The 21,535-nt window shown below is 44.3% G+C and overlaps 1 protein-coding gene and 1 non-coding gene across 5 annotated transcripts in view; both read right to left on the bottom strand.

Annotated features, from left to right (window-relative positions):
- The window catches only part of LOC139598918 (zinc finger RNA-binding protein-like), a 77,564-nt gene that overhangs the window by 41,070 nt on the left and 14,959 nt on the right, over nt 1-21,535 (bottom strand). The window lies entirely within an intron of this gene.
- Nucleotides 1,688-1,824, bottom strand: LOC139599022 (small nucleolar RNA SNORA66). Its single transcript, XR_011682145.1, has one exon. It is a non-coding gene; the product is annotated as a small nucleolar RNA SNORA66 (small nucleolar RNA).

The following is a 21,535-nucleotide window of genomic DNA, read 5'->3' as shown; positions in this document are numbered from 1 at the left end:
CCTATAATGATTTATAACTTTGCATTATTATTAAAATCCTATAATAGCTATTTTTAAACAAATAAAGTGAACTGGGCAAAATATCACTATCTGAAACAATTATATTAAATAGGGGATTGAGTGATTATTATGAAATTTTTAGTATACTTCCTGTACTGATTTTCAATATTTTAGAGTCTCTATAGAGTTTCACATCTCCATAGCACTATTAAAAGATTATTCAAAAACAATTCCATGCCTATCAAGGAGGTAGTATCCTCTAATTTTTAGAAAAAAATTGATAAATGAAATCTTGTTGGAAGCAAACACTCCAAGTGGAATTTCAGCATGATTATGCTCAAAACCAAAAGGAATGAGTTACAGTATTTCTTTCCTAAAGACTGCAATATTCTCTCTGACATAGCTATCAGAAACAAAGCACCTTTTAACTATAGTTGCTATTATTTTTGCAAAAGACATTTCCACAACTCCCTTTCATTTAATAACTTTTATTTAAAAAAAACCCTGATTTTGTAATTTTAATTACAGCAGAACCCATTAACTTCAATATATTTTTAAAAATTTCTCACAGCAGAAACACACAGAGAAAATATTATTATTGTACTTACACACCTGGACTCCACCTTTTTCCATCTTAGGCCCCTGCTTGCTTTAAAAGCCACTTGCATATCATCCAAATTTAATTCAGTTGTGAGTTGTACTCACAATTATGTTTCATTTCATTTTCAACTTCTTAGCATAACAGTGGAAGGAAAAGACCTGACTCACTCTGGTGTAGCTCCCACCACTGCTTGATGTATATAAACAGTTTATCTATTTTGTCAGTTTAAAGTGAGAAATCAGACTCCATCAGAAAATTCAGGAAGACTATTTTATGATGGTAAAAGTGAATGACAATTTATAAAATTAGGCTGTATTATCTACATAACTAACAGTACAGAAGTGTAAAATAGTCATACGTTCTGAGGTAATTCACATTATCATACGTACCTACTAAAAGTACATTACATTGGGAAAACAGGTAGCAGACTATCTCAGACTGCACTTGAACAAATTACCAGTCTAATGCTGCCAACAAGGAAATGTCTTCCTCCCCACTTTTATTCCTCCTTCCTCCCATATAACAAACCTGGCTATGCCATCCTATTTCATCCCTAGTGCTAATTCTGATACTTGTCAAGCTATTCATTGCACTGATTTAACTCATTAATCTAGCAGAAAACGAGATTTTTTTTAAATTATTTTTTTCCTGAGTTCATTTTCTATTGTGGTGGAAATGTTAGAAACATTGTAGCTCACAAAACAGTCTGCTGAGTGCTAGAACCCACATAAGTTATACATATGGAAGCAGAGGAAAATAAATAATGGGAGAGAGAGAAAGAACAGGGACCTGCTCAGGAAGCATTAATCTGTCACAAGTTTCATGAAACCGTGCTTAAGTTACTATTACAAAATACAATACAGTGTTAACAACACACTATGAGGTAACAGTATCAGTCTATCAACTAAAATGCTTTTGTTCTCAGAAATATATATATATATATATATATATATATATTTGATTAAAGTTGCCTGACAGTTTTCAGTGTTTAATATTGTGAAGAGATTGTGATCATTATGAGGACTATTAACAAGATTCTGCTAACAGACAGTTTAATTTCTTCTGTGCTATTTTTGTACCAAACTTCCTTATCATGGTGTAGAATTAGCAGCTCAAATAATTTGATTTCTAAGGCTAATATAATTCTATGACCATGTTTATTTTATCAAATCTGTTCCCCTTGCTTCTGCAACACCATGCAGAGCTAGTGACTGAATTTGCAAGACCACAAGAAAAATATTCTAGAATTGACTGCTACTTCATTTTTTAAAGTTGTTATGCTATGTTACAGAAATTCATATCAACATCTTTTCTAAATTTATGTTTCTTTTTCTCCCCATGGTCTTACTGAGAACCTTTTAACATAAAGATGACTAGATACTTTCAGTTAATTAATTTATAATCAAAATATTTTTGTGTCGCTGTCATTTAACTTAAAAGAGTTTTTAATCCTTGTTTGGTGATTAGTGACTCATCATATTTGCCAAGATGAACTTACCTCTCTCCAGACTATTTTGCCAGCTCCCTCTTCCACCAATCTTTCTTGCAATTTTTCATTGCCCGTATCCTAGTATTATCTATTTTTTCATTACTACAGATGGCAAGAACTGTATGGATCATTTGAGATGAAGTTTCAGCTGTGCCACTGACTCTGCTCCAGACTTTTTTTCCAAAGAATCTAGCTTCGTCAGAGCAGCTTCTTGTAAAGTTACCTGTGTGTTGACAATATTTCCCTTGCATCAAATATCACAACGCACCATAAATAAGACTCAAGATCAATCCCTAGAGTACTCCACTGCAACTATTCCTCTGATAATCACTCTTCTAATTCTACCAACCACCTCTACCAGCTCCTTCTCTACAATTCTTTTACTAATTTCTAGCCAGATAATAATTTTCCATATTGCACCACATCAAGTATTTCAACTTAGTCCTAATAAATAACACTCAAAAAACTTAGGCATTTAATCAAGTTATTAGAGCAACAGTGAAATACGGTATGTCAGCTGAGCTATGGTAACAAACTTCATGTGCGCTTTTTACTACAACAAAGAAAGTAATTCAGTTTAGCTTAATCCCCTAACACAGTGGGGGAAAAATTGAACCAAATTAGAAGCAGAGAGAGAAGCTAACCGATTGACCTGGTACCTTAGTGAGTTTTCTTTGTAGATCAATTCTTCTCTTCCCCCAAAGAAATTCTAATATCCTTAATAGCATCTTTGAGTTCAAAGAATTTGAGTGCTCTTTATATGAAAAGATATGTAGTCCAACAGGCTTTACTAACTAGACAGAACTTAAAAATGACAGAGTAATTTAGGCTGAAGCAAATATTATGAGGTCGTCTGTTCTAACCCTGTGCCCAAAGCACAGCTAATAACAAAGTTACATTAGTTTTCCCAGGGCTTTGTGTCCAGTCAGGTTCCAATCATCTCCAAGAATGGAGTATCCAAGACAGCTCTAGACAAACTGTTCCAATATCTGAGCACCCTCACTGTCAAAATTTTTTTCCTTAGTTTATGAAAGATTGTTTCTAAAGCAAATTACTTCTAAACCGTTTACTTAAAGCAAACCCAGTTTATGAACACCCAATTCAAGGTAACTTCATATTACAATTCTTACAGTATTTTAACTTACTATCAAAATAAACATCACTCTTTGACTTAAGAAGTTACAGGCAAAGGACTTGTTAGCTTCAAATCTTACTCTGCTACATTGCATTAATAATACCTTCTGCCAAATATTTTAATTCAAAATGAATGTATTTTATTCATACCACACCTATTTCTTTAGCTGATCATAAAAGTAACAGTACTTCCCCACCAAGTATGGATATTCTCAGTTCAGTCGAAGAAAGAACAGAGATAATTTCTCCCAGGCTGAGCCTGGGAATCTTAGAAGAAAAACATTAAAACAATTATTATCTCTCTTTCTGTAACCATTGTTTATAGTTATGGTTCTCCACAGTGTGCTATCCATAGTATGCCAATAGTGTGAGATGTTTTCACTTTGAGACCAATCAGGTCTCAGCTTAGCGAGTGAGACTATAAAGCTCGCAACTTCTTGCTAATAAAGGAATTATTCTATTTTGCCTTCTGATCCACCTGAAGACTGGAGTCTTTCTTTCCATCCCTGACTCAACAGCGTCACACCAAGCTCACTTTAATTTCAATTTTCTAGGAACAACACACATTCTGCAACACTCATCTTCCATCTTGGATTTCTATATCACAGTGTTTTCACTATCGCAATCACAGCCAGTGTACAGGCTACATGTTGCACTCAATTGTACTTCTCCATGTTCTGCAGATGTATGTTTTAGTCAATGACAGGTTGTCTTAGGTTGAAAGATTTAGCTGGGGTGTTGTCCTGGTTTGGGGCAAATTTTGGACAGAACCCCCAAAGGGGCTCTTCTAGGAAAGCAGATTCAATCGGCCCCTCCCCCCAACCAGTCCGGGAGAAAATACCTCCTTGGAGAAAAGTGGAAAAAAACCTGTTTATTAAACAATAAAACCCCTTGCTGCTCCTAAAGAGATGACAAACTCAGAAAGTCCCCTCCCTGGGTTGCAACTTGGCTCACTCAGTCTCTTATCAGTCCCTTTGATGCTGGAAATGCCGCAGCCCAGGCCCAGCCTGGTGGGCCACAGGTGCGTGCTGCCGGTGCTCTTCTGGGTGTTCAGTCCAGAGCAGGTTTAAACAGGTCCAAAGAAAAGGGAAAAAAAACCCAAAGTCCAGGGAACTTCTTTCCCTCATCTAGGTAAAACTAACTAAAACAAAGGAGAGCTCTGTCCTGCTGTCTGTCCATCCGCAGACAACACAGTCCAGGAGCAGGAATGTGGAGGAGTGAGTGCAGTGTGTGAAAACAAACTGCACGCTTCTTCTCTCCCCCCTTCACTCTCTAGAACAAGTCTTAAAGGTGCAAAACTTATTATTCAGCACAAACAGAACAGACGATTGGGGATAAAAGCATCATATAGTCAACCCAGAACATTCCACCCCTTATCCCCATATCGTCAGCTTACTACTAAAACTAATATATATTCTAACTCTACAAACACATACATTATACATCCAATATACAGCTATACACAGACAATGGCAGTAACATTCAGCAAACAGTGATATTTACACAGAGTTCTCACCCAACAATCAGATCTACCTGAGGTACACATCGTGTTGTTCCATCTCTTTACATTATCCACCATGTTCAACCTGGTCCCTGAGCAAAAACAACCCCACAAATGGGTTTGTCTGTACTCAAGGCAGAATTGATCCAAACTGTCTTTCCTAACAAACCTCTGACATGTACCACTGGGACTTTGTCTCCATATACTCTATGCAAAGGTTCAGATTGGGCAGGGCCCACTCAGTTAGTAGAGCCTCGGGTATTAACCAACCAGGTGGCCTTTGCTAAATGCTGCTCCCAGTTTTTGAAAGATCCCCCACCTAATGCTTTCAAGGTGGTTTTTAACAGTCCATTGTATCTCTCCACTTTGCCAGCAGCTGGTGCATGGTAGGGGATATGGTATATCCACTCAATGCCACTCCCTAGCCCAGGTGTTGATAAGGCTGTTCTTGAAATGAGTCCCGTTGTCTGACTCAATCCTCTCAGGGGTACCATGTGTCCACAGGACTTGCTTTTCAAGGCCCAGAATGGTGTTACGGGCCATAGCATGAGGCACAAGGTAGGTTTCCAACCATCCTGTGGTGGCTTCTACCATGGTCAGCACATAGTTCTTGCCTTGGCATGTCTGGGGCAGTGTGATGTAGTCAATCTGCCAGGCCTCCCCATACTTGTACTTGGACCACCACCCACCATACCAGAGGGGCTTCACTCGCTTGGCCTGCTTGATGGCAGCACATGTCTCACAGTCATGGATAACCTGAAAAATACTGTCCATGGTTAAATCCACCCCTCAGTCTCGTGCCCACTTGTAGGTGGCATCTCTACCCTGATGGCCTGAGGCATCATGGACCCATCGAGCTAGGAATAACTCACCCTTGTGTTCCCAATCTAGGTCTATCTTGGACAGCCCTATCTTTGCAGCCTGGTCGACCTGCTCATTCTTTTGGTGCTCCTCATTGGCTCTACTCTTGGGAACATGAGCACCTACATGGTGGACTTTCACTGGTAGCCTCCCTACCCTGGTGGCAATGTCTTTCCACTCATCAGCAGCCCAAATTGGTTTTCCTCTACGCTGCCAATTAGTCTCTTTCCACCTCTCCAGCCATCCCCACAAAGCATTGTCTACTATCCATGAATCAGTGTAGAGGTAGAGCTTTGGCCACTTCTCTCTTTCTGCAATGTCCAGGGCCAGTTGAACAGCTTTGAGTTCAACAAGTTGGCTTGATCCACCTTCTCCTTCAGTGGCCTCTGCGACCTGTCATGTGGGGCTCCATATGGCTGCCTTCCACTTTCGTTTCATTCCCACAATGCAGCAAGAACCATCAGTAAAAAGAGCATATCGTGTTTCTTCCGCTGGCAGTTGGTTATATGGTGGAGCTTCTTTAGCACGTGTCACTTCTTGTTCCTCTTCATCAGCGAGACCAACGTTTTCACCTTCCGGCCAGTTTGTAATTATTTCCAGAATCCTGGGGCGATTCAGTTTTCCAATACAGGTGATCCATTTGCTCCATGTAGCACTGGTGGCATGGTGGGTGGTGGGAACCTTTGCTTTGAACATCCACCCCAGTACTGGTAGTTGGGGTGCTAGGAGGAGTTGTGCTTCAATGCCTATTACCTCTGCAGCAGCTTGGACTCCTTCATAGGCTGCTAAAATTTCCTTCTCTGTTGGCGTATAGTTGGCTTCAGACCCTCTGTAGATTTGACTCCAAAATCCTAGTGGTCAGCCTCGAGTCTCCCCAGGCACCTTCTGCCAAAGGCTCCAGGACAAACCATGGTTCCCGGCTGCAGAGTAGAGCACGTTCTTCACATCTGGTCCTGTCCTGACTGGGCCAAGGGCTACTGCATGAGCGATCTCCTGCTTGATCTGGGTGAAGTCTTGTTGCTGCTCAGGGCCCCAGTGGAAACTGTTCTTCTTACGTGTGACCAGGTAAAGAGGGCTCACGATCTGACTGTACTCAGGAATATACATTCTCCAAAAACCTATGGCACCTAGGAAAGCTTGCGTTTCCTTCTTGTTCCTTCTTGCAGGTTGGTGGAGACATTGCTGTGATCTTGTTGATGACATCGGTGGGAATCTGACGCCATCCATCTTGCGACTTCACTCCCAGAAACTGGATCTCTTGAGCAGGTCCCTTGACTTTGCTCTTCTTGATGGTGAAGCCAGCTTTCAGGAGAATCTGGATGATTTTCTCTCCTTTCTCAAACACTTCTGCTGCCATCTTCCCCCACACAATGATGTCAACAATATATTGCAGATGTTCTGGAGCCTCACCCTTTTCTAGTCCACTCTGGATCAGTCCATGGCAGATGGTAGGACTGTGCTTCCACCCCTGGGGCAGTCGGTTCCAGGTGTACTGCACACCTCTCCAGGTGAAGGCAAACTGAGGCCTGGATTCTGCTGCCAGAGGAATGGAGAAAAACGCGTTAGCAATGTCAATAGTGGCATACCACTTCGCTGCCTTGGACTCCAGCTCATACTGGAGTTCCAGCATGCCTGGCACAGCAGCGCTCAGTGGTGGAGTCACTTCATTCAATGCCCGGTAGTCCACAGTCAATCTCCATTCTACTTCAGATTTACGCACAGGCCAAATGGGGTCGTTGAAGGGTGACTGAGTCTTGCTGACCACCCCTTGGGTCTCCAGCTCATGGATCATTTTGTGGATGGGGATCACAGCATCTTGATTCGTTTGGAACTGTCGGCGGTGCACTGTCGAGGTGGCAATTGGCACTCGTTGCTCTTCCACATTCAGGAGTCCTACTGCAGATGGGTTTTCTGATAGGCCAGGCAAGGTGTTCAATTGCTTGACACCCTCTGTCTCTACAGCCGCTATCCTAAATGCCCACCTGAGTCCCTTTGGGTCTTTGAAATACCCACTTCGGAAGAAGTCTAGGCCTAAAATGCATGGGGCCTCTGGGCCAGTCACAACAGGGTGTTTCTTCCACTCATTTCCAGTCAGGCTCACCTCAGCTTCCACCAAAGTAAAATCTTGTGATCCCCCTGTCACACTAGCAATAGAAACAGATTCTGCCCCCACATGTCTTGATGGGATTAATGTGCACTGCGCACCAGTGTCGACCAAAGCTTTATATTCTTGTGGTTCCAATGTGTCAGGCCAACAAATCCACACAGTCCAAAAAACACGGTTTTCCCTATCCTCTATCTGGCCAGAGGCAGGGCCCCTCTAAGCCTGGTTATCCTTCTTTCTTTGGGCATATGTCTTGGGGGTTCCTTCAAGGGGATCAAAAATATCATCATCATCATCATATATGGCAGTTCGGTTACGGGCCACTGGAGCAGCTTCCTTATGGAACTTCCTCTCTGAGTCTTAAGTTCACGCACCCGTTGTGCCAGAGTAGCAGTAGATTTTCCATCCCATCTCGTCATGTTTTCTCCGCAATCGCGCAGGAAGAACCACAGCTCAGCTCATGGGGTGTACCTTCTCTCTCCATCTGGGGAACGTCTGCGTTGGGTACCAGAACCTTCGATCTGTACTACTGAGATTTGGAGAAAGCCCTCTTTAATCTCCTCCCTCAGTTTCTTGTGATTCTCCTCCATCTTGTCTTCTAATTTCTGCAGATGTGTTTCAAACGCTGCGATTCTGGCATGTGTTGGGCCATGTACAGCATCTGCATATGCTTGGAGCTTCTTTGCCATATCAAGCACAGTCTCCTCACCGTCATCCCGCTTCATTATTGCTAAAGCAGAAGCATATTCCTGTGGCTCAAGTCATACAAGTTTTTGCCACATCACAGATGTACATGGTACCAGGTCTGGATTTACAGTGTTTATGTCATCTGAGAAGACAATCTCTGCCACTGCCATTTCCCTCAAGCGTTGAATCCCTTGTTCTATGGTCTTCCACTGGGTTTGCTGCATATAGAGATCATCTGCACACAGGTATCTTTGTGCTACACTTTCCAGGACCCGTGCCTAGAGGCTGTGAGGATTAGCCCCCCTCATCATTCCTTGGTGATGACAGGATCATGTGACAGGGATCCCAAATGCCTGGCTTCACTACCATCCAAAACTGTAGCCTCTCCTGCATCATCCCAAAGACGGACTAACCAACTAATTATGGATTCATCGGGTCTTCGAGTGTAATCCTTTCTTAGGCTATGAAGGTCCTTCAGGGAATAGGACTCAATAGTGGCTTCTGATGTTGTGTCAGTTGCTTTAACTTTGGCTTTTGTATCAGTAATTGGTGTTGAGGGTCCTTCCCCCGGATCGTCATCGTTGGTCACTGGCCAATTGGTTTTGCTTGTGTGCTTCTTTCCTGTGGCAACTGCCAGTAGCTTAGGCTCACTGTCTGCTTTAGCTCCAGCCTGAGTAGCTGGGGTGTTGGCTGCAGCCTGAGTGACTGGGGTAGCTGCTGATTAATCTCCTTGCCCCCCTTCCTCTGTCTGCTGCCCCAAAGTATCTAGCAGTGTGCGATAAGCATAGGCCAGGGCCCAGCTTATTGCAATGAGCCTTTTCTCTTTAGAGTCATCATGGCACTTCTGACTTCTCTTTCAGGTATTTCCCCACCTCAGCTGGGTTCTGAATTTGTTCATGTGGAAAATCCCAGTCTACAGGGTCAGAAAATTCCTTCAGGGTTTGGCCCATTTTTTCCCATTCTCCACACCACTCAGGATTTTCCACACCTGAGTCTACTTCTGGGTCAGGGGTCTCATCAGCTCCTCTGGACATCTCAGCCCTCATTCTAGAGAAGCTGCAGACCATATAGAGGAAGCTAACCAGATTAAATACCAGAAAGATGGTCTCTTTAACATTCAGGGGACACTGAATATTCTTGTAATATATGTTAGAAATAATTCATGCTATAAAAGAATGCATTTTATAAAGATTGTGAAATCCAAATGAGTCTCTGACCACAAGCAGCCTGAGAGGCGGATGGCTATTCAAACTCCGAAATTCCTGGAGACGATCGGGCATTTAGCTCAAGAATAGACGCACCCAGCTCACCTTATCCCAAGTCATTATCCCAAGTCATCACGTCTAAGAGTGATCATCTGATCATCGCCCAGTGGATAGCATCCGATCAAGATAGCCAGAAAGATACATGCGAATACGCAACTTCCCAACACTGGCTATCAACCAGGAAACAGCTATTGCCCAGCTCTGCACAGTGAAAGAACCAACTATGAATATGCAGAGTTACAAAAGAAACTTGGACTCCTTCGCCTCGGGCATAATAAACAGTGTAAAACATCCCCACTAGAAGTGGCTCTCGTGAACAGGGGGGGATTCGATGCGATAGAGGTCAGATCCAGGCTCACCCAGCGCCGATCCCAGGCTCGACGCTGTCTCTTTGGCTGTGGTGGTTTTGAGGATCATATTTTGGCCGCGGAAAAAGATAAATAAATCGTTTCGCAAGTTTTGATAATTTGGCTTTCGATTGATCATTTATAACATTCTCAAAAACTGACACAACAGATTCAAAGGAGAAGGAGGAAAGGAAAGGCTGGAAAGCCTCATTCCCTGCTCCTCCTCGAAAAACTGGGTGCAATTACTAATAATTTCCCAAAAATAGATTCTTTCCCAGTTTCCAGATACTAACACACACACTATCACTCTAGATTCCTTTTCGGATACAGTAGGCACAATGATATATACCCTCCAAACTAATGAAGACTTTTCTGTAACTCAGTTTCTACCCTTTTTTCATTCTATAACCAAAGCCGTAGAGAAAACAAATATAAAAAGCTCAATTTCTGTGCAATCTTCCCCTGGGGAGGGAATCCGGACCTTATCTCTTCCACCAGAGACTCTCCCTTCAAATGGTAATCACGCTGATAACAATCTTCCCCTCTCAGCCCTTGAATCCAGTTCTCTGCTTTCTCTGGGTCCTAATGCCGCCTCTGGGGCTGTTTCACCCTGGATCCCCCTTCCTGGGACAGGGAACACAGAATTCGCGCTGCTCCCACCCACCCCGTTCGCACCTGCAGGGTCCGCTTATCCCTAGGCCCCCCACTGGATGCAGCAAGCGCAGATTCTGCTCCACCAGTTGTGCAACCCACGGCATGCTGCCTGTGTCCTCCCTCCATGTTAGCTCCGAATGTAACTGCACCGGTTTCTATCAGGTCAACCCCCCCACCCCTACTTTGACCCTCCCCACCCCTGCCGCTGCCCCCCCACCCTCGCATGTCTTCCTACCCCCGCTACCATTCCTGCCACAGCAGGAGGTCTCCCTGCCTGGCTGCCCGCCGCAGCCCCAGCAAACCACGCTGTATGCCCCATTGTACCGACGGCAGCCCCTGCCAATCCCACCGCCTCCTCCCCCCCTGCTTTTCCCTTGCCCCCATCCCCAGGTTTTGCAACCACCCACCTGAGATGAAGGACTACATTTTGTTCATCACGAAAAAGAGACCAGTGTGTTACAAGAGTTGTCTGCTGACTATTTCTGTACTACTTCATGAGATATGAGCTACAAGGATACCAGGGAAGGGGTTGCAGGAGCCCACACATAGTCCCACCCAGCAAATGGTACAAACAGATAACTAACAGAAATAACGACCAGGGAAAGGCTGGGGAAAGGGCAGGGGCAGATTAACACCCAGCAGGGAAACCTTTCCCGCTGACAAATGGTACAAGCAGATAACTCACAGAGATAATGACCAGGGAAAAGCTGGGGAAGGGGCAGGGGCAGATAAACAGTCTGCAAGGCAGGATATTTGCTTGCTGAAACTTGATAGGGCACATATTGCGTTAATCATAAGATTTTGGTAATTTTCCACGGAGAAGTCACCAAATAAAGACATAGGGTGAAGAAGACGCAGCTGAGGAAGACTCCGCAGCCTTTTATCACCGACCACCAGGAGACAGAAGGATGACCCTCTAGCAACAACCAGCGCAGGCGCAGAGAACTCCGAGATAACATGGACTCCTGAAGGATGGAGAGGATAAAAGGACTGAATCAGAAACTAGTTGGTGCGGCAGTAGGTGGAGCTGAGACTCCCCTGTCGCCCAGCGCTGAGCCTTTGCTTACGTAGTATAACTGCTTCAATAATTAATAAATTCTTTGATTGGAAATTGCTCGTTTTGAGTCAATTTTATAACAATTTGGTGCCGTGACTCGGATGAGAGTTTGGATCGGGTAAGATCTACCCAGAGTGGGGGGCGCCTCATCCAGTGCTTTCCGGGTGGCCCCTCTGGGAAGACCTCCGCCACTCTCACCGACGACCCTAAAATATATACTAGTAAGCAAACGGGACAAATTATACCGGTGAACCCCTTAATAATCTGTGCACGGAGTCCGGACGAAGACGCAGGACGCGTAAGTATAAAAGGGAATCCGTTCGGGCGGGGTTGGGATCCCGGAGTGTGGCGGTGGACAAGTGTGAATGAGAGGAGGGCCAGCAGCCGGACTCTCCAAGTGAGTGCGGACCCTTGAGTAGTGCGGTTCCCGCAGACCCGCGAGGGCTCGGGCCACGAAAAAGGGGAAGTGAAAGGAATTTGAGAGTGAAAGAAGGCACTCCGGACGAATGGGGCAGGGGAAAAGCAAGACCCAAACCCAAGTCAAACTCCCCCCCATTCCAAGGGACAGTCCTCTAGGATTTATGCTTAGTAATTGGAAGCATTACCCGGGGACCGAGACTAAGGATAGGGCCAGAATGATACATTATTGCATGGAAGTATGGGGTGGGAAAGAGATTTCCAAAAAAGTTTTTTGGCCCGTGTTTGGATCATCTGAAGACTGGGTTCGACAGGACTTGAACCTATGGGTAAATTCTAAAGAGCCCTTCTCGCAAGAGGAGAGTGATTATGCCAAAATATGGGTAGCAAGACCCGAAGTGTATGTTTTCCAATTAAGAGAAGGGAAAGGGGATCCGGACAAAAAGGGGAAGAGGGACAATCATTTGGGCGACTTAATTATAGCACCGCCCCCATATGTCCCACCGCTAGCACCCAATGCCCCACCACCTCCACAACCACCTGCACCGAACAATGATGAAGAGGGTAACCAAGGGGAGGTTAACCAAACCGGTTACCAAGGCCCGATTACAAGGAGCCGCAGTAGGATGGAGACGGGGCTATTCCCTCTACGGGAGATGCCTATGGGTGGACCACAGGCGGGTATAGGATTTATTACTGTCCCCTTGAGTTCGGCAGATGTACGAGACTTTAAGAAGGACATGGGACATTTATTAGAGGACCCTTTTGGGGTAGCCGAGAGGGTCGACCGGTTCTTAGGACCAAACATCTATACCTGGGAAGAAATGCAGTCCATTTTGGGCATTCTGTTCTCTACTGAAGAACGGAATATGATAAGAAGGGAAGGAATGCGTATTTGGGACACGCAGCATGTCCAAGGCCCGGCTGCGGACACTAAATGGCCCCTACAGAACCCCCATTGGGACCACCAAAATGCGGCACATAGAACACATATGCAGGATTTAAGGACCATAATTATTCAAGGGATTAGGGACTCAGTCCCGAGGGGGCAAAATATAGATCGGGCATTCAATGATAGGCAAAAGAGGGACGAGTCGCCTACGGAATGGCTCGAGAGATTACGGCGGAACTTACGATTGTACTCCGGAATGGACCCCGATAGCCAAACTTTACAGTCAATGCTGAAAGTTCATTTCGTTTTAAAATCGTGGGACGACATAAAGAAGAAAATCCAGAAGTTAGAGGACTGGCAGGACAGGGGGCTGGATGAACTGCTTAGGGAGGCACAGAAAGTATATGTCCGTAGGGACGACGAAAGAGACCGCAGACAAGTAAAGTTGATGGTCGCAGCAACAGGTGGGGGGAGGTACCAAAGAGAAGGGCGAAAGGGAGGTTCGAATGAACAAAAAGAGAAAAGTATAGGGGAGTCAGAAGGGGTGAAGGTGTGTTTTTATTGCGGAAAAAAAGGGCATTTTAAGCGAGAATGTAGAGTCCGAATCAGAGACGAAAAGCAGTTCCAAATGGACTAGGGGGGTCAGGGGCTCTATTTGGTGGGGACCCAGAAAAATCATAAAGAGCCCTTGATAAAACTTAAAGTGGGTCCCCACAACCAAGAAATGGAATTTTTGGTAGATATGGGGGCAGAAAGATCCACGGTACAGAACCTACCAAAAGGATGTACCATCTCTAAAGAAACTGCCACTGTCATAGGGGCGAAAGGGGAACCTTTTGAAGTACAAATCATAAAAAATGTGACTATAGAATCAGGATCCAAAATAAGGATGGGAAATCTATTATTGGTACCCGAGTCAGATTATAATCTGCTCGGGCGAGACATGATTATAGAATTAGGGATTAGTATAGGTGTAGATAATAAGGAATTAAAAATTAAATTATGCCCTTTAAGGGTAGAAGATGAAAAGCAAATTAACCCCGAAGTCTGGTACACGCCTGAGAGCGTGGGACAGCTAAAAATCACTCCATTTTCGGTAACTATCAAAAATCCGGATGTCCCCGTCCGAATTAAGCAATACCCATTATCCCCAGAAGGGAGACGAGGATTAAAACCAGAAATAGAAAGGTTGTTGAATAATGGATTGTTAGAACCCTGTATGTCTCCGTTCAATACTCCCATCCTACCAGTTAAAAAGCCAAACGGCACCTATCGATTGGTGCATGATTTAAGGGAAATAAACAAGCGAACTGTAGCCCGGTTCCCGGTGGTGGCAAATCCTTATACCCTCTTGACTAAACTGGGGCCTGAGAATTTATGGTACAGTGTTATAGATCTCAAAGATGCCTTTTGGGCATGCCCTTTGGCTAAAGAAAGCCGGGACTATTTTGCATTTGAATGGGAAGACCCCGATACGGGAAGGAGACAACAATTAAGATGGACTGGACGGTACTCCCTCAAGGATTCACTGAGTCCCCTAATCTCTTCGGGCAGGCTTTAGAGCAAATTTTACAGGATTACCAAGCGGGGCCAGGGGTTACATTAATCCAATACGTAGATGATCTACTCCTGGCGGGGCAGCAGGAAGAGAATGTACGGAAAGAAAGTATTAAGTTATTGAACTTTTTAGGATTAAAGGGATTGAAAGTCTCCAAGGCAAAACTACAATTTGTCGAAGAAGAAGTAAAATACCTAGGCCATTATCTAAAGAAAGGAGAGAAGAGAATAAACCCCGAACGAATACAGGCGATTTTAGCATTACCAATTCCAAGAAATAAGAGACAAATCAGGCAAATACTTGGACTAACTGGTTATTGTCGTCAATGGATTGAAAATTACAGTAGTAAGGCGACTTTCTTGTATCAGAAACTTACTCAAGAGGGACTCCTAAAATGGGATCAGGAGGACACCGAAAGGCTGCAAGAGCTTAAAGAAAGCCTAATCCATGCCCCGGTATTAAGTTTACCTAATACTAATAGACCCTTCTTTTTGTTCATAAACGTAGACAAGGGGGTCGCATATGGGGTCCTTACTCAAGAATGGGCAGAGAAATGGAAACCGGTGGCTTATCTATCAAAGATCTTGGACCCAGTAAGCAGAGGATGGCCTACGTGCTTACAAGCAATTGTAGGATGTGCTCTTTTGGTAGAAGAAGCCCGGAAAATTACATTTAATAGCAGCCTGAAAGTGCTGTCCCCCCATAACATACGGGGAGTCTTACAGCAAAAGGCTGAAAAATGGATCTCAGACGCAAGGCTTCTAAAATATGAAGGAATATTAATTGAGGCTCCAAATTTAACTCTAGAAACTGCTAATATCCAAAATCCAGCTTCCTTCTTATATGGAGGACCAGAAGAAGCACTAACACATGATTGTATAGTGACTATAGAAGAACAAACAAAAATCAGACCAGATTTGGAAGAAGAGGAATTGGAAAAAGGAGAAAGACTGTTTGTGGATGGATCCTCCAGAGTAGTTGAGGGAAGGAGAAAATCAGGATATGCTATCATAAGGGGACCCAACCTGGAAGTGATAGAATCGGGACCCCTTAGTGGATCCTGGTCCGCCCAAGCATGTGAACTATATGCTGTACTACGAGCCCTGGAATGGTTAACAGGAAAAGATGGGACTATTTTTACGGACTCGAAATATAGCTATGGGGTAGTCCATACATTTGGCAAAATATGGGAGGAAAGAGGACTAATAAATTCACAAGGGAAAGATTTAGTTCACCGTAAATTAATATTAGATGTGCTCAGTGCCCTACGAAAACCTCGAAAAATAGCTATAGTTCACCTGAAAGGTCACCAGAAAGGACTGGATTTGAGAAGTAGGGGAAATAATACAGCTGACCAGGAGGCTAAACGGGCTGCCCTGAGACTCCTCACTTTGCAGGAAAACATAAAACACTCCCAAATGCCAGAACCTGACCCCGACATCAAGTTTAATAAAGAGGAAGAGAATAAAATACAAAAACTAGGAGCTAAAAGGGATGCACAAGGAGCATGGAAATTAGCAGATGGCAGAGAAATAATACCCAGAGCATTGGCACATAGATTACTGACTAAGATACATCAAAAAACACATTGGGGATCACAGGGACTGGTAGATTATTTTGCTGCAAAGTATGTGAGTGTGGGAATCTGGGACATTGCCAAACAAGTAACCAGAGGATGCCTAATTTGCTTACAAGTAAATAGAAAAAATTTGAGAAAATTACCGGAGGGAGGCCGACCGCTAGCGAAAAGGCCTTTCTCCCACATTCAGATAGATTTCACCGAGCTCCCCAAAGTAGGGAGAACCAAATATTTATTGGTCTTGGTGGACCACCTAACACATTTTGTGGAAGCCTTCCCAACCGTAAGAGAAACAGCCAAAGTAGTTACGAAAATATTGATGGAAGAGATAATCCCGAGATATGGGGTCCCAGAAGTCATTGACTCAGATAGAGGGCCGCATTTTATTTCCCAAGTTACCCAAAACTTAGCAACAGCTCTGGGCATACGGTGGGAACAACATGCCCCCTGGCATCCCCAGAGCTCTGGACGAGTTGAACGAATGAATGGGGAAATAAAAAAGCAATTGACCAAACTGGTAGCAGAAACCAATTTGACCTGGGTTAAATGTATTCCTCTAGCGTTGCTAAATATAAGAACAAGACCTAGAGCTGATTTAGGGGTATCACCCTTTGAAATGATGTATGGGATGCCGTATAACCTAGAAAATCCTAACGAACATCCTGTCATTAATGACACATGTACACAAAAATATTTGGTGGAATTGACAAAGTACAGAAAGGCATTATGGGAAAAAGGTATGTTAGCACAACGGCCTCCTTTAGATTTTATCTTACACCAGGTACAGCCAGGAGATTGGGTGCTCGTGAAAAGCTGGAAAGAAAACCCCTTGACTCCAAGGTGGGAAGGACCGTTCCAAGTACTCCTCACCACAGAAGCAGCCATACGAACCGCTGAAAAAGGATGGACTCATGCTAGTCGCATAAAAGGACCGGTGAAACCCCCTCACAGCTGGGAGGTTTGCAGTCTCCCAGGAGAAACCAAATTAAAGCTGAAACTAACTGATAAATGATTTGGATAGTAATCTGGGTTGGAGATAACCATTATCTCCAAACCCAGCTAATAGGGAATCGGGAGGCTCTTGGATATTGCAAACTCTTAGAGGACGAGTTAAGAAAGCCCTACTTTAAGTCCCCGAGATTAGAACATAAAGGGCACCCATGGTGGAAGGGGGAAAAAGCACAAAACAAAGATATTAGGTTAAAGTGTAACTGGTTAGATTGTGACTGTCACCCCCTTGTATGCTTTTCCTGTAAATTGTGTCACGAACCTTGGTGGTCTCATTGTCGGAGTGGTAGAACACCTAGGGGAATTTGCACGCCGTGCTATGAGAAAGAGAGGAGACTAACTTCTATCATTCTTAGTAGCAGAGTTGCTACGGGGGAGGTAAAGCTTGGATCTGACGAGTGGTGGGAAACCTTTTCCAAAGGGGTAAATCCTGATCGGTTCTGCTACCACCCTAACGAACCGATCCCCTTTCTCCTGGACATCCTGGAAGTGGTGTGTCAGAAGAAAGCCCCCAATTTGCGGCGTGACCTCTCATTAATAAAAGCTGATAACTGGGCCGCCAGTGCTAAAAAGTGGAAACGGGAGGTTTATCCGGCTCCTGAAGAATACCTCTGCTGCCGAGAAGATGGTAAACCCCGAGGCTCGCAGCAACCGAGTCGTCGGGCGAGGCAGAGAGGTAATAACCAGTGGAGTCCGTCGGAAGCCTCGACCCCCATATGGGATGTCCAGGAAATGTTGGCCGTCCTGCCCCAGGATTGGTAACCCACCACTGGGGAAACCAAAGGTAAAATTCAACCTGAGCTCCGACAATGACAGCCCCAAATTACAAGCCTTAATTCTTTTCTGGTGCATTGTAACAAGTTCAGGGGCAGAAGGGTATTCACATCAACCCTTCAAATGGTCACTGATTAGATGGGAAGACCAGTATGTTATCCAGACCAAAATCACATCTGGCGCACCCAGCTTTTTATGTACTTTGTGTGATTTAATACCTGTAAATCCATGTTTAAATCAGTTTGGATATTATTTTTGTCCAAGCTCAAACCCGGGAAAAGGGTATTGTAACTATCCAGGACACTTTTACTGTGCTTATTGGGACTGTGTATCAGTAAGCTCCTTTGGGGGGAACGAGGACGGGTTTATCAGAACTGGATGGGGTCCATACGGGTGTACACAGCCCACTTCCACATATACCCAGAAAGAAGGAGGGTTAGATGGAACATGCAATATGATTTACATTAATGTGACAAAACCACATGACCAAGTCTGGTTATTAGGGAAAATGTGGGGAGCCCGATTATGGGAACCAGGGACAGACAGAGGGGGGCACTTTATAATCCAAAAGACAACCGTGCCACACGACCCTGAACCAATTGGACCAAACCAGGCGATAGCTGGAGAACAAACGCTAGGAGAAAATAATGGAAATGAATCAGAAACAGCCCCAACCACTAGTCTTCCAGAAATGTATAAGCAAAACTTTACTAATTTGACCCGAGGACCTGAAAACCCAGGAGAAGGGGACTTGTGGAAAATATTACAGGCCACTTTCCTAGTCCTGAATGAGACCCATCCAAATCTAACTAAGGAATGTTGGCTGTGTTACACCGTAAACCCCCCGTTCTATGAAGCCATAGGGGTAACGGCAAAAAGCAGACGAGTAAATGGGACCAACCCAGCTAGGTGCCTATGGAAAAAAGAAGGAGAAGAATTGAGAGGGATAACCTTGGCAAGGGTAACGGGGAGAGGAAGATGTATAGGACGAGTACCAGTGGAAAAACGACATCTATGTCAGGTTATGGGGAATTTGAGTGACCCTAAGAAACCTGCCAGCTGGATACTGCCAGCAGCAAATACTAAATGGGTCTGTAACACTCTCGGAGTCACCCCATGTATAAATATAGACCGATTTAATGAATCCAGTGACTTTTGTATTCAAGTATTGATAGTACCCAGAGTCCTTTACCACCCCGTAGAGTACGTTTATGAACAATATCAAAATATAGGACCCCACATAGTGAAACGGGAAATATTCACAACCTTCACTGTAGCAATGTTACTAGGAATAGGTGCAGCCGGGACAGGAACAGGAATAGCCTCACTCATACAGCAACACCGAGGATTCCAAGAACTAAGAGCCTCTGTAGATGAAGACCTCAGGAGGATCGAAACCTCCATCAAAGACCTCACAGAATCATTAGATTCCCTAGCAGAGGTAGCCTTACAAAATCGAAGGGGGTTAAATCTATTATTCCTGCAACAAGGAGGACTATGTGCTGCTTTAAGAGAAGAATGCTGCACATATGTAAACAAGAGCGGAATTATACGGGACTCAATGGCAAAACTACGGGAGGGGCTAGAAAGAAGACAAAGAGAAAGGGAAGAACACCAAAGCTGGTATGAATCTTGGTTTAACTATTCTCCTTGGCTTACAACTTTATTATCAACGATAGCAGGTCCACTACTTCTCTTACTATTGGGACTCACGTTTGGCCCTTGTATTTTTAATAAATTGATTAGCATTGTAAAAAGGCAGATTAGAAGCTGCTCACCTTATGCTCATACGAGCAAAATACGAAACCTTGAAGATGGATGATCCAGAAGAATCTCTGGAGCTCAGCAAAAGGGAATTAGAGCGTTTTGATGAACAAAATTGAGTATCAAAACAAAGGGGGGATTGAGATGAAGGACTACATTTTGTTCATCACGAAAAAGAGACCAGTGTGTTACAAGAGTTGTCTGCTGACTATTTCTGTACTACTTCATGAGATATGAGCTACAAGGATACCAGGGAAGGGGTTGCAGGAGCCCACACATAGTCCCACCCAGCAAATGGTACAAACAGATAACTAACAGAAATAACGACCAGGGAAAGGCTGGGGAAAGGGCAGGGGCAGATTAACACCCAGCAGGGAAACCTTTCCCACTGACAAATGGTACAAGCAGATAACTCACAGAGATAATGACCAGGGAAAAGCTGGGGAAGGGGCAGGGGCAGATAAACAGTCTGCAAGGCAGGATATTTGCTTGCTGAAACTTGATAGGGCACATATTGCGTTAATCATAAGATTTTGGTAATTTTCCACGGAGAAGTCACCAAATAAAGACATAGGGTGAAGAAGACGCAGCTGAGGAAGACTCCGCGGCCTTTTATCACCGACCACCAGGAGACAGAAGGATGACCCTCTAGCAACAACCAGCGCAGGCGCAGAGAACTCCGAGATAACATGGACTCCTGAAGGATGGAGAGGATAAAAGGACTGAATCAGAAACTAGTTGGTGCGGCAGTAGGTGGAGCTGAGACTCCCCTGTCGCCCAGCGCTGAGCCTTTGCTTACGTAGTATAACTGCTTCAATAATTAATAAATTCTTTGATTGGAAATTGCTCGTTTTGAGTCAATTTTATAACACCACCCACCCTAAGGGTCCCCTGAACGGCACCTCCGAGACCCCCCATGGTAGCACCCCACTTCCCCCCACACCTCAATTCTGTGCATGCTGTGCCACTTGTGGCACCCCCATTCCAGCTCCACTGCTGCCTCCCTCTAGCCAAGCCCTGCCATGTGCCTCCTCACATTCTCTCCACTCCCATACACCCCTGCAAAATCTTGCTCCAACACGCCATAAAAAGCATAGGGCGCTGCCTGCTCACTGTCACTCTTCCTCTGAGGACAGCAGTGACAGCGAATTCAATTCTGATACAGAGGACATTGACCACTAGGCTCTAATCAAAATGGAAGCCACTCAGGCAGGGTATTGGGAACTAGCTCAGAAAATTTCTGCCTTCCCAGTAAATTATATAAAGGGAAGAAGAGGAAGTTCCACTACTAGAACAACGTGGGAACCTAACACAAATAAAGAACTAGTACAACTACGAAATATAGCCAAAGAACACGGTAGAAGTTCACATATTTTTAGAAATTTCCTAGAAGCTATTTTCTCAGCACATATTTTGGTATCCCACGATGTTAAAAATATTGCCCACTGCCTTCTTTCCCCAGCAGAATATGTTATGGGAAAGGCATTGGAAAAGATAATTTAAAACATTATCAGATGTCACAGACACATTTTATGACAAATCCTTTCCTTAGGATTTTTTCTCCTGAGAAGCTGGGAGGCCTCAGGAACAAAATGTAAACAGTAATTATCTGCTGCTGTGGAATGCAACAGGTGGATCTTTGATTTGTCTCATGTGGATGTTTCTAATTAATGGCCAATCACAGTCCAGCTGTCCCGGACTCTCGGTCAGTCACAAGATTTTGTTATAATTTTTTTCCTTTCCTTGCTAGCCTTCTGATACATGGAGTCAGATCCTCATCTCTTCCCTCTTCCTGGGACCCCTGCAAACCACTACAATTGGTGACCTCTAATGAAGAAAAATT

This window comes from Agelaius tricolor, unplaced genomic scaffold (genome assembly GCF_023055355.1).
Source record: "Agelaius tricolor isolate 1412-34295 unplaced genomic scaffold, bAgeTri1.0.p SCAF_21, whole genome shotgun sequence".
In the NCBI taxonomy this organism is placed as follows: domain Eukaryota; kingdom Metazoa; phylum Chordata; class Aves; order Passeriformes; family Icteridae; genus Agelaius; species Agelaius tricolor.
This window is presented reverse-complemented; position numbering and strand designations above follow the sequence as displayed.